Genomic DNA, 10,405 nt, shown 5'->3' with positions numbered 1-10,405 from the left:
CGTGTCGATGCTTTGGACGTGCTCTTCATAAGGTAGAGGTACACGTTTCCCACTCAGATGGGCTGCCTTAGGCAATCCAGACAGCTAGAGCTGAATGTACGCACCTTTTCCTCCACATAAAGGTTGCGAGTTGCAGTTGCCAACCATTTCAAAAAAATTATTGGAAGCAAGTTAGTCCTAGTGCTGCGTTGAAGAAGGCCGGGGCTATCTGCACCCTTAGTCACAGCCTGGAGTTGGCGTGCCATGTCCGAGTGTCTCTTCCCTTTCCAATAGCCTCTGCTTTATGACGACTTACCGGAGCAGGGTTGAGAGCACGTATTCTTGTGCTACGGCTTGCTGCAGTCACCCCTCTCGCCAGTCAGGGGAGAGTTTTGACAGGGAGGTTTAATGACAGCCAGGGTCCCTTCTGGTGTAGAGGGGGAGGTAATTCGTAGCACCGCCCAAGTCCTGCTTCCAGCTCGTCTTCCGGGGCAAGGTGAGAGTGCAGCTCGTCTGGTGTCAGTTCAAGGACTGGTCACCCAGGGAACACCCAGGACCCTTCTCCTTGTCCTGGCCTGGGACTCACTCACTTGGCAGCTCGAAGCTTGCCATCAGACTGACGAAGGATTAACATGTCTTCAGAGTGTTGCCCAAACACCCTGTCTGTAGCCCCTTCTTGACTCTGTGGGAAAAGCAGGGCCTGAAGTCAGTACTGACTAGCGAGCTGTACGTTTACCCTAAATGTTACCCTTAGATCCGAGCGTGGAGGCCCCGCAAGGCTGGCTGCCGTTTCCACATCTCCGGAGGCCGTTGCCGGTGTGTTGGCAATGACGGGTTTCGCCAGCTGCGGTGTTGCTTGTGTGAGGGAATGTGACGGGCCAGGTGCGTTACAAGCTCCTCGCCTGTGCTGCGACGCCGGGGAGCCGGTAAGTTGGGAGGGCAAACCAGCCCTTCATCTGGGTGACAGTTTGGAGTGGGGTGGCATCTCACCCTTGGCATCAGCAAGGACACAGACATCTACTGCCGGTGGCAGGACTTGCATGAAAGGCGCAGGATTCTTTTGTTCGGGAGTTGTTCCCGAAAGAATAAATTTCAGCCTTAGGGCTTTGAAAACAGATAGGAAAGGAAAATGCCATTGTGGAAAAAATTTTTTCCGTAGTTCCCGGGGATCCTGGCATCCGTAGTAAAAGTGACTTTGTAACAAACATGTAACGTTGAGCAAACGTCGTGCTTTGTGCCAGACAAGGTTAGGTGGTTGCTCTCCAGAGCCTTGCTTTGCAAATGCTGTTTTATTCACTCGGGGAGGGGGGTGGCAGCCCCTTTGTTCCTCAGGAGCAACAGCCGTCTGGTGGGTGTAGATGACTTCATGGATTCTGCTTGTGAGCAGGAAGATACTGGACGTGTCTTCACCAAGCTAGGAGATCATGGGAACGGGAGGAGTGTGGACACAGAGCTGGACACGAGAATTAAGGGACCTGCTCTCGGTCAGAGGGGCCGTGGGGCTCCCTGAACTCACCCCCCTGCCTGTAAAACCTCCCCGCAGGCCAAGGGGGCCGGTGGAAGCAGGGGCTGAACCCGGCGCTTTGACTCTCTAGTGCATAGCGCTGCTGCAAGGGACGTGCTGGGAGATTTTAATCCATCCCTTGCATTTATACGACCAGATGCCCTTTATAATCTAAATCAGACCCGAGTGGTTTGCAGCAGTGGGTTTTATCTTCAAATAAACACTGCAGTGTGTTTTCCAAAGCTGGGTTCCCCACTTACTCTCCTCGGATATTTGGAGTTAAATTGCATCTTTTTGTTTGTCTAACTTTCTGTCTTTAAAGCAGTCGTGAGTCTTCTTCTGAGAGATACAATCATAAAAGGCCTTGCAAAAAAACCCCATGTGACTGGGCTCGTCGAAACACGTTTTGAAACGGTCCAGGAATGTCTGAAACTTTATATTGGTCTTTCACAATTTGCAACCCCATCTGGCTGCCTTGCGCTTTGAAAACCTGTTCAGAGATGACCCTTTGCCGTGGTTTGTAGGGAAAGCCCATCCCGAAAGCCTGGGCCCCTGGCCGCCGCTCGTCCCTGGTCACAAGCACAGCCCTCCCAGTATCCTGCCTGGAAACACTTCGGAGTGCTTTTAGGAAACCATGTCTTGTTTGGTGTGTAGATGGAGGGGAGAAGCATGGCCTTAGGAAGCAAAAACTTTCCTTGATCGAGTGCTGCCAGCTGCCATGCTCCAGGCTTGCCGCGGCAGCCAGTATTTTCATCCCTGGGCTCTGAGGTCTCTACGGCTGTGGGCCACAAGGGAGAAAACTGCTGTGGAGCACATCCAGGAGCATCTCATTCGCTTCTCCATCTCTTGATAAAGGGCTGTGGGCATCTTACCCTATTCATGTGGAGTTTGAAAGTATTTGTCTGCTCTGGTTTATTGCTATAAATCTGGCCTGTATTAATAGTGGCTGCCAAAGCCCTGACGGGGTGTATTCCTGCTCCTGCGTTCCCCACTTCAAGCGGGGGATTGTGGCTAGCGAAATCCCCCCAGGAAAGAGAGCAAAGGTAGGCAGGGCGTCTCCCAGGGCCGGCATGTTCCCGTGGCAAGGAGGAGCCTGAGCTTGTGCTTGTTACCTGCGCCAGTTGCCCATAAATGCCCCTGTGCAACGCCGTTGGCACAGCAGGGGATTAGCAGGATTTGTCTTCCATGAAGAGCATGGAAAAACACACGGGCAAAGGGCAAGGGGAGGGGGAGTCACTGTAACTACTGCTGATGGCTGCTGTGCGTGGCTGTCCCAAAGCCATGCTCTCCTGAGAGCTGGCCGGGCTGCCAGTAAGGATGTTAAGAGCGCGTGTCCCTGCGTGGTCACACACGTGGGAGGCACAGCCCTGGCTGAGCCCCGCACGCAGAAACAAGAGAGGCTCGTGTGAGGTGTCTCCTAGGCTCCGGAAACGGCAGGCGCCTTTGCCCTTGTGCAGTTGAGCTTTTGCATCCAAAAGGTCATTTCTCTTGACCAAAGAGGTTCCGCAGAGGCTTCGTCCTTCTGCTCTGGGTTGTCACAGGGGCTCTGATCCCACACTCATGGATCTGCCCCTCCAAGGTGGCTGCCTTTGGTAAGCGTATTGAAAATGAGTGGTGAAAGTGTCGCTGCTGTGTCGTGCTACCAGTTACCTAAGTTTTGGGGGGGTTCCTCTCGTGGTTGAAGGAGCATGGACCCCAGGACAATTCCTCAAACCCAATACCAGCTTCTGAATTAAGGGCCTCCCACAAGAGAACACCTTCCAACATCCTTTGTGGTCTTCTGGCAAAAGTACAACGCAAGGTGGTGATCTGTGCCATTTGTCACAGGGTCTGAAGGTGGCTTCTGTGACAGGTGAGTGAGGAGGGAACACCCTCCGTAATGGTGTTCAGAATTTTCTGAACTCCAGTCCCTCTTCAGACAAGCTGTCGCTTTTCAACAAATTTACAGAACATGTCTTCTGTACCATCCCACACATCACAAGTGTTTAGTGAGGGTAAGTCTCATCTGATGCTTTTTTTAAACCATCCTAGTGTTGTCCCCAGCTTTCTGGGGACAAAGGTGAAGCCAAATGATACTTTGACATGACAAAATGAGGCATATCTGCTCTGGTCTGACATTACTTAACTAGCAATGGTGGTGTGATAGAGGGCCTATGGACAGAGGCAGAACATACTTCGTGGTATGTGAAGGCAACATGTAGCTTTTTTCCATGGATAGAGATGTAGCAAGTTAGAAATATGGAAATATGCATCAAAAATAGTTATTTCGCATTGATCATATTAATGTACCAACAGATGAATCTTCTAGTAATATCTGAGATGATAAGGATGTTCATGGTTATCATGACCCAGCAAATCTTTAAGATGTGGCTGGTTTGTCACCAATGGAAAACCTTTGCATCCTTCCAAAGGCTCTCCAGACAACTGTACCGTTGTAGTCCTGGCCCAGGCAGCCACAGAAGGTGGGCATGGGTCCGCGGCAACTTTGTTCATGCAGTGCGTTAATTCCTGAAGTGCACAGTGATAGCTTGGCAACAGAAAGGCTGAAATGGCGTTTGAAAAGACTGTTCCAGTCATCTTTTGCTACTGCTCCGGGTGCCCGGGTAATGTATTTTCCCAAGCCTGCTTCCCAGAAACCTGATATGCCCTTGGGTTTAACTGACCGTTGCAGAGGCTGAGTTGGTGTTTTATGAGAAGACGTCACTGCTGGCAATTCTGGTTAGAGTGATTAAAAAAAAAAGTCCTCTTTTGCCCATGTTTTCTCCTCATAGTAATGTGCCTGAACATCCCAGATCTGAGAGGTTTCCACTTGACTGTTGAATTTTACGTGGCAGCCCAACCATTTCAGCGATGACTTTCTCTTCTCTCCCCGTTCCTTTTGCAGAAACAACCTTTTCAAACTTGCAAGTCCTATTGCATTTGTCATTAACTTTTTTCATAATTCCCCAGGGTGAAAAAAGCTGACAAATGTCTTCATGATCTTTTACTCAGTAACAAGTGTCTTCTCTGTGCAAATTCAATGGTAAACATCTAGTCATAAACTTTTTCAAAGGCATCCTTTTTTTTTTTTTTTTTTAAAGCAGCCCACGATGAATGGCTTTAAAAACATTTAGAGAGACTAAGCAGTTCACAACGTCAGGGTTGGTGTGTGTCACCCTATTAAGTCTGCGGTTATAACGCTTTTAAATGACGGCAAGCGAAAACTGTTGTGGGTTGCAAAATATTTTCTCACGATTTTCTAAATGTTGGGGTAAAGCAATCTGCAGTCGCTGCTTTGAGTTTCTTAGTGGCAACAAAGCGGTGAGCTTATTTATCAAAGTGCTTCAATGCTTAGTTAAAAATTCTGTATTAGAGATCTGTGATTTTTGAGGTACACGTCCTTGACTCAAAATAACTTTAAAGGCCGTAGAAAATCTCTCATATGACTTGTATTTTAGCTGTAAAATGTGGACATATTTAGATCAGTGCCCATCAAGGATAAGATGTACTTAAATGGTTGTTAAATCAGATGTTGTGCATCCACAGAAAGCTGCTGCAAAGCCCCATTTGAAACAACAATAGTTCTGCTTTTAAAATTTGTTTGTGCCAGCTTTTACAAAGAGTAAGAAACAACTGTTTCCTTCCAAGCCAGGCTTGCATTCTCCCTGTTGTTTCTCAGTCATCACTCCTCTTCCTGTTCCTGCTCCGCTTTCTCCGTTACCTTCAGCTGGTGAACTCCTGGCTTACAGCAACCTTGTGGGCTCTCTTAACCTACGCACCTTAAAACCAGTGGCGTTGAATGTTGTTCAGCCACTGTTAATCAAGTCCTAAACCTCAACCTGTTCTTTCTGCAGGATGTGCTTGTCCTCCCCGCCATGTCATTGTCCAACATCTTGTGCTGATGCCATAAATGAATATTACATCCTGGGCATGGAGGAACTCTACAGTAACCCTCCCTTCACCCACCTTTCCCTCTCCATGCCACTCACAATCTCTGCACTTGCTGCTCTTTGGACTACTGGTCTTCTCCTGACTTGCCTTATTTCTTAGAGATACTTGCTGCCAGGGGCATGTGTCAGTTCCTCCAGAGATACTAGCCCATTCAGGATGGAGGTGAGAACCTCCGCATTCAACACACTCCCACCAGCCTCAGGAACAACCATTGAGTGATGAACATCTCCCACCAACACCCTCTGCTCCATGTGGCTGTCGGCTTCAGGCTCAGACTGAAGTCTTTGTCCCTAAGGACTGCCATGAGCAAGGGTTTTCCTTGACTGTGAGGATCCAGGAGGAGCGTTGTGCTGTTCTTGCCTGGCAGCAGAGTGCTTGGCAGCCATGGAGACAAGTCCCAGGCCCCTGCTGTGACAGGGGACCACCTGAAAAGGAAGGCGGTGGCCTGTCTTTCCAACTCTTATAAGGAAAAATCCTTCAGGTGTGGCAGCTAGAGCCAGAAACAAGGGATGCTTCTGTTTGTGCACTGCATGTGTGTTAGATCTGCATTAATAGAAAGGGTTTTGTTTTTGTTTTTATTCTCTATTGTTAGAAACATCTTCACCGTGCCAGGCAGAAGAAAGAACATGGTGAATAACTGTAGTGAGATCATTACATGACTTCATGAGTAGTCACGAACTGCTGCAATTGAAGGAAGCTATCATTTACCACCTGTTATTTAGCAGACGGGCACAGCTGAAACTCGGCTCCACTGCAGACTTTATTGTTCCCCTGTCAAATCCTAAGAGGCTGAGAAACCTCCCAGGAGACCACTAATCACCCCTGAGGCTGGGTGTTGCTGGCAGCACTAAGTGAACCTTAAAAGGTTTGGTGGTTCAGGTTAGAATCAAAGAGGCTGAATGTTTACCCTGGGTTCCAGGTCACGCTAAACCTTTAATAAAAATCCTACGCCAAGACTCGGTATGAAAGGAAAGAGCAGGCAGGCTTATTGACCACATCTGGCATGACCAGTCCCTCACCTAAAATTAGCTGAACTCCTGGTATCCTGTGTCAGCACGCACTTGGGCTTGGGCAAACCCCGGCTGGTCCCTTGGGAGCTCAGTCCTCTCCAGTCTTTTCTGAAGTGCGGCACCGGGCATGGTCTTTCACTGAAGCACCATCTGACCTTGCAGGATGTTAGTCATTCACTCACCAAAAATGGGGACCAATGAAAACCAAGTTCCCAATGGAAAATACAAGTAGAAAAAACAACAAGCAGAAAACTGCTTGGTTCTTCAGGGTTTTTTCCCCATCTTCTATATTATGGCAAAGAAAACTTGTCATTCTGTGAGCAGCTCAGTCGCGGATGCCCTGTCTTCCCACCAGCAGACCCTCTGGTTTGCCACAAGGTACGATTCTGCCTGATCCCATCTCTGTGAGAGGGATTTGCTGATGTCTAATAAAAGCTGTGCACATGCTCCTTCCACACGTGGGAGTGGGAACGATTCACCAGGCTTCTCTCTCCTGCCCAGCCACTAGAACTTCTAGAAACTTAATAGCTTTGAGACTACCAGCTCACTGTTAAATTTGTTGCAATTTGCCAGGTGGTTCGAAAATTATTGGTGAAGAGGGGATGTGGGAGAGACAAACGCGTCCACTGAATAAGCGTTGTTCCCTTAGGGTGTCACTGTAAAAATGGGAATGGTCCTAACCGGTTGGAGAAGAGCTCATCAAAGATGAGGCGATCGTTTGTCTCAGAGTCCTTGGACCAAATCTGTATGAACATCCTCGTTTGCCAGAGCCAGATCGGTGCTCAGTGCCTCGTCCACCAGAAAGCTTGAGCACAGCCCCCCTCGATTCCCTTACACACCGGCTAAACATTGCGGCGTTGGGTCGGTCTGCTGCTTTCTCAGAAACCCAACCCTGGCTCCCTTTTCCCTGACACAGTACCTCATTCATAACCTCATGTTTTCCTCTTGATGACATCCCAAAAAAATAATAATTAGAAAGTGTGTGGGAAACCAGCTCACAAAAGGTTGGCAACCTCTCTCCCACATCCGACAAGATTTGTTCCATCCAGCTGCCCTGCCCTGTCGGCAGGTGGGCTGATCCCCAGCGTTGCCACTGGTGGGGCGCAGAAAGTCCACACAGGGGGTTTTTAAGACCCCATGGATCTGCTTACTGGGTGGAGCCGAAAATACCAGGTAGAGTTAAAGCAGAACAGCCTTTCCACCGGCAGCAAGCACCAGCTCCTTTCTCACAGGGAGCTAGCCAAGTGGTGGCTGGAAGGAGGTTGTATCTCAGGCCCAAGCCTTCCGTGACTTTCTGACCTGACCCCCTGTCAGGTGAACCTCAGATCAGCCTTACTTTGCGTAAGAGACAGGCAGGATGAGTAGGGTGTTGCTAGCAGACCAGTTTTCACCGGTGGGAGGGAGCTTCAGGTCTGAGCACGGTGGAAACCATGCTGGAGCTGACATTCCTGACCTAGACGTGTTTTAAGTGTGATAGATTTTGCTTACAAGGGGATGTGGGTCTCCTGCCATTAGTAGGTGCTTTTCTTCCACAATATTCTTAAAAGTCTTTCCTTGGATTCCTCTGGTTCTTCCGACTTGTTCCTGTCCTCACCTGGGCCACTCCTAAGTCCACCAAGCAACAGTGGAGCCCACATCAACCATGCAAAGATTGCAAGATCATCTCTCCAAGAGATTATTTCAAGTCTAGGAACATGCAGGGCTTTGTGTTACAAAGAAAGGGTTGTTTTTTTCCTTGCCCTGAATGGAGCAGCACCAGAGGGCCTAATAGTTTGCTGGGGCAGGAGTGAGTTACAAAGTCATCCTAAAGCAGTTCATGGAAGCATAGAAAATAGGTTTGAAAAGGAATGTGATGAGGTCCATACTTCTGTCCTCAGCTGCACCTAGATTCTCCTGGCAGAGACTTGACCATCTGCACGGACAGGCTTCCAGGATGTATTGGGAGGAATGGAGCGAGCAGTGGGGAACCTCCCCGAGTGTAGCTCTTCGGCTCAATTTGCAAGAGTGGCCCACGCACATCCCCAGTTGCCTTAACAAGTCAAGCAATCATAATGGGTAGCTTCCATTAAGGAGAATGAAGAGGATTTGAGAAAAGATCATTATGAAGGATCACAAAGCCAACAGGATGGTGTGGGAATAGCAAATTATTCAAGATTGTAGGAACCTCAGAAAAGGAGCAGAAAGTCCAAGTGGTCATCTCAAAAGTCCTGTTTCCATGAGCTGGAGGAGAGGACAGAAGCTCCTGGAGGTCCGACCAGCGGCTGGTGTTTGCTGAGAGATTGTGTGGTGTGCGGCACCCAGCCCTGGTCCGTGGGGATGGAGTGGTGCTAGAGGATGGCCTGCCTGTCCAAATCCCAGCGCCCAGCCTCACGGCCTGGAAACGGGCTGGAAAAGGCAGGACATTTTCAATGAATCTTGCAAAGAGAATCTTCAAATGGGCAACAGCTTCAGCAATTTAAACTCATGGGACCATGGACTAAGCAGGTATGTCAAAAGAAGAAAATAATAAGTTGTTTAAATTCCGGAATAAGAAATTTCATCAATAAGAGGAAAAAGGAAAAAAGTTTCACCTTTAAAAATGAATTGGACAAAACTGGTATTGCCTAAGTGTGGACAGATGCTTTCTTTAACAGAGCTGTTACAACTGCTGGCTACCGCATGCGGACAAAGGAGACAGCGAGTGACAAGAGATAAGGGTGGTGCTTTATGCTAATGGCAATGCTACCTGTTTTGAAATGAGGGGTAACCGGGAGCAGGCTGTATGCAGATCAACGCGCTAATTAGTAAAGCCCAAGGGGGAGTGCTCGGTGCAGGCCTGTGTGTATAGCTGCCTGCCTCATCAAACGAGGCCCAGGCGTCTCTCTCCTGGCTTATTTGCAAAGCGTGAAAAGAGAACTGTATTTGCATAGAGAATTTAATTCTAGGACACAGCTGTGGAGATTGCCTGCGGGCCACAGCCAAGTCTCACGAGAGTTTCTGAGTGTGCTGGATGATGATTTCCCAGCAGAGGATGCATCCACCCAGCACGTGCTGTCTCCCTTTCAGATTTCATGGTGATGAGTGAAGAAGAATTCGTCACTGAGCTACCGGCAGTTAGTTGCCTGATCACAATCAACGTGAGCAAAGTCAGGATGGTTGTAGGTAGTCATATAGGAATTAGAATTTTTGAAGAGACTCATTTTCCCCAAACTGAAGAAAATGCAACTTGCAGTTCGTCCTGAAGAAAATTTAGACAAAATTAGTGAAATTTGGCTGACAAGTGAGCTGCTTAGGAATAGTTTAGCCGATGACCAAAAGCCGTAGTTAAGACAGAGGCCGGTTTTGATGTTGCTCTGTGTGATGCTCTGGGTGAACGCGAACTCTTGAGGACGGCCAGCGCGTATGTGTTAAATGGGCTGAAACCCTGCCGCTTGCCAGACCCCAGAAGAGAGGTGTTACTTCTAACGACTGGCAAGTAGGGGGTTTCATTCCACAAAAATCCCCCCCAAGCCCACGTTTTTCAACAGTAACCTTGAAGTAAATATAAAATCACTGTTGAATGCACTGTGGTGCAAATGATGTGGGCCGTACCTCCAAAAGCAGGTGCTGTGTCTCGGGTGGCTGCGACTCCCGAGAAGGGTCAGCGGGCATAGCGTGTCTGTAGCTCCGTGCAGGATGAATGAGGCGCTGGGGATGGAAAGCCAGAGCGGCAGGGAAGGGTGAGCAGGTGGTTTATCTCTCCTGGCGGGCAGTGTTGTGATGGACATGGAGCCCCTCCGGGTAGCTCTGCATCCTAGCTTTTCAACGAGATGTTTAAAAAGAGCAGGGGCTGAACCAAGCTGAGCTGCGGAAAACAGCTGGAGAAAACCACATCTCACCTCCCCCAGCAATTTCAACCGAGTTCAGCTTTGGTTTTTGCTTCCTAGGACCCAGCCTCAGGCTGCGCCACGCTGCTGCTGGGCTCCAGTCCATACCGTGGCGTGGGGCAACGTGTCCTGGACAC

This window comes from Opisthocomus hoazin, chromosome 1, assembly GCF_030867145.1.
Source record: "Opisthocomus hoazin isolate bOpiHoa1 chromosome 1, bOpiHoa1.hap1, whole genome shotgun sequence".
NCBI classification, from domain to species: Eukaryota; Metazoa; Chordata; class Aves; order Opisthocomiformes; family Opisthocomidae; genus Opisthocomus; species Opisthocomus hoazin.
This window is presented reverse-complemented; position numbering follows the sequence as displayed.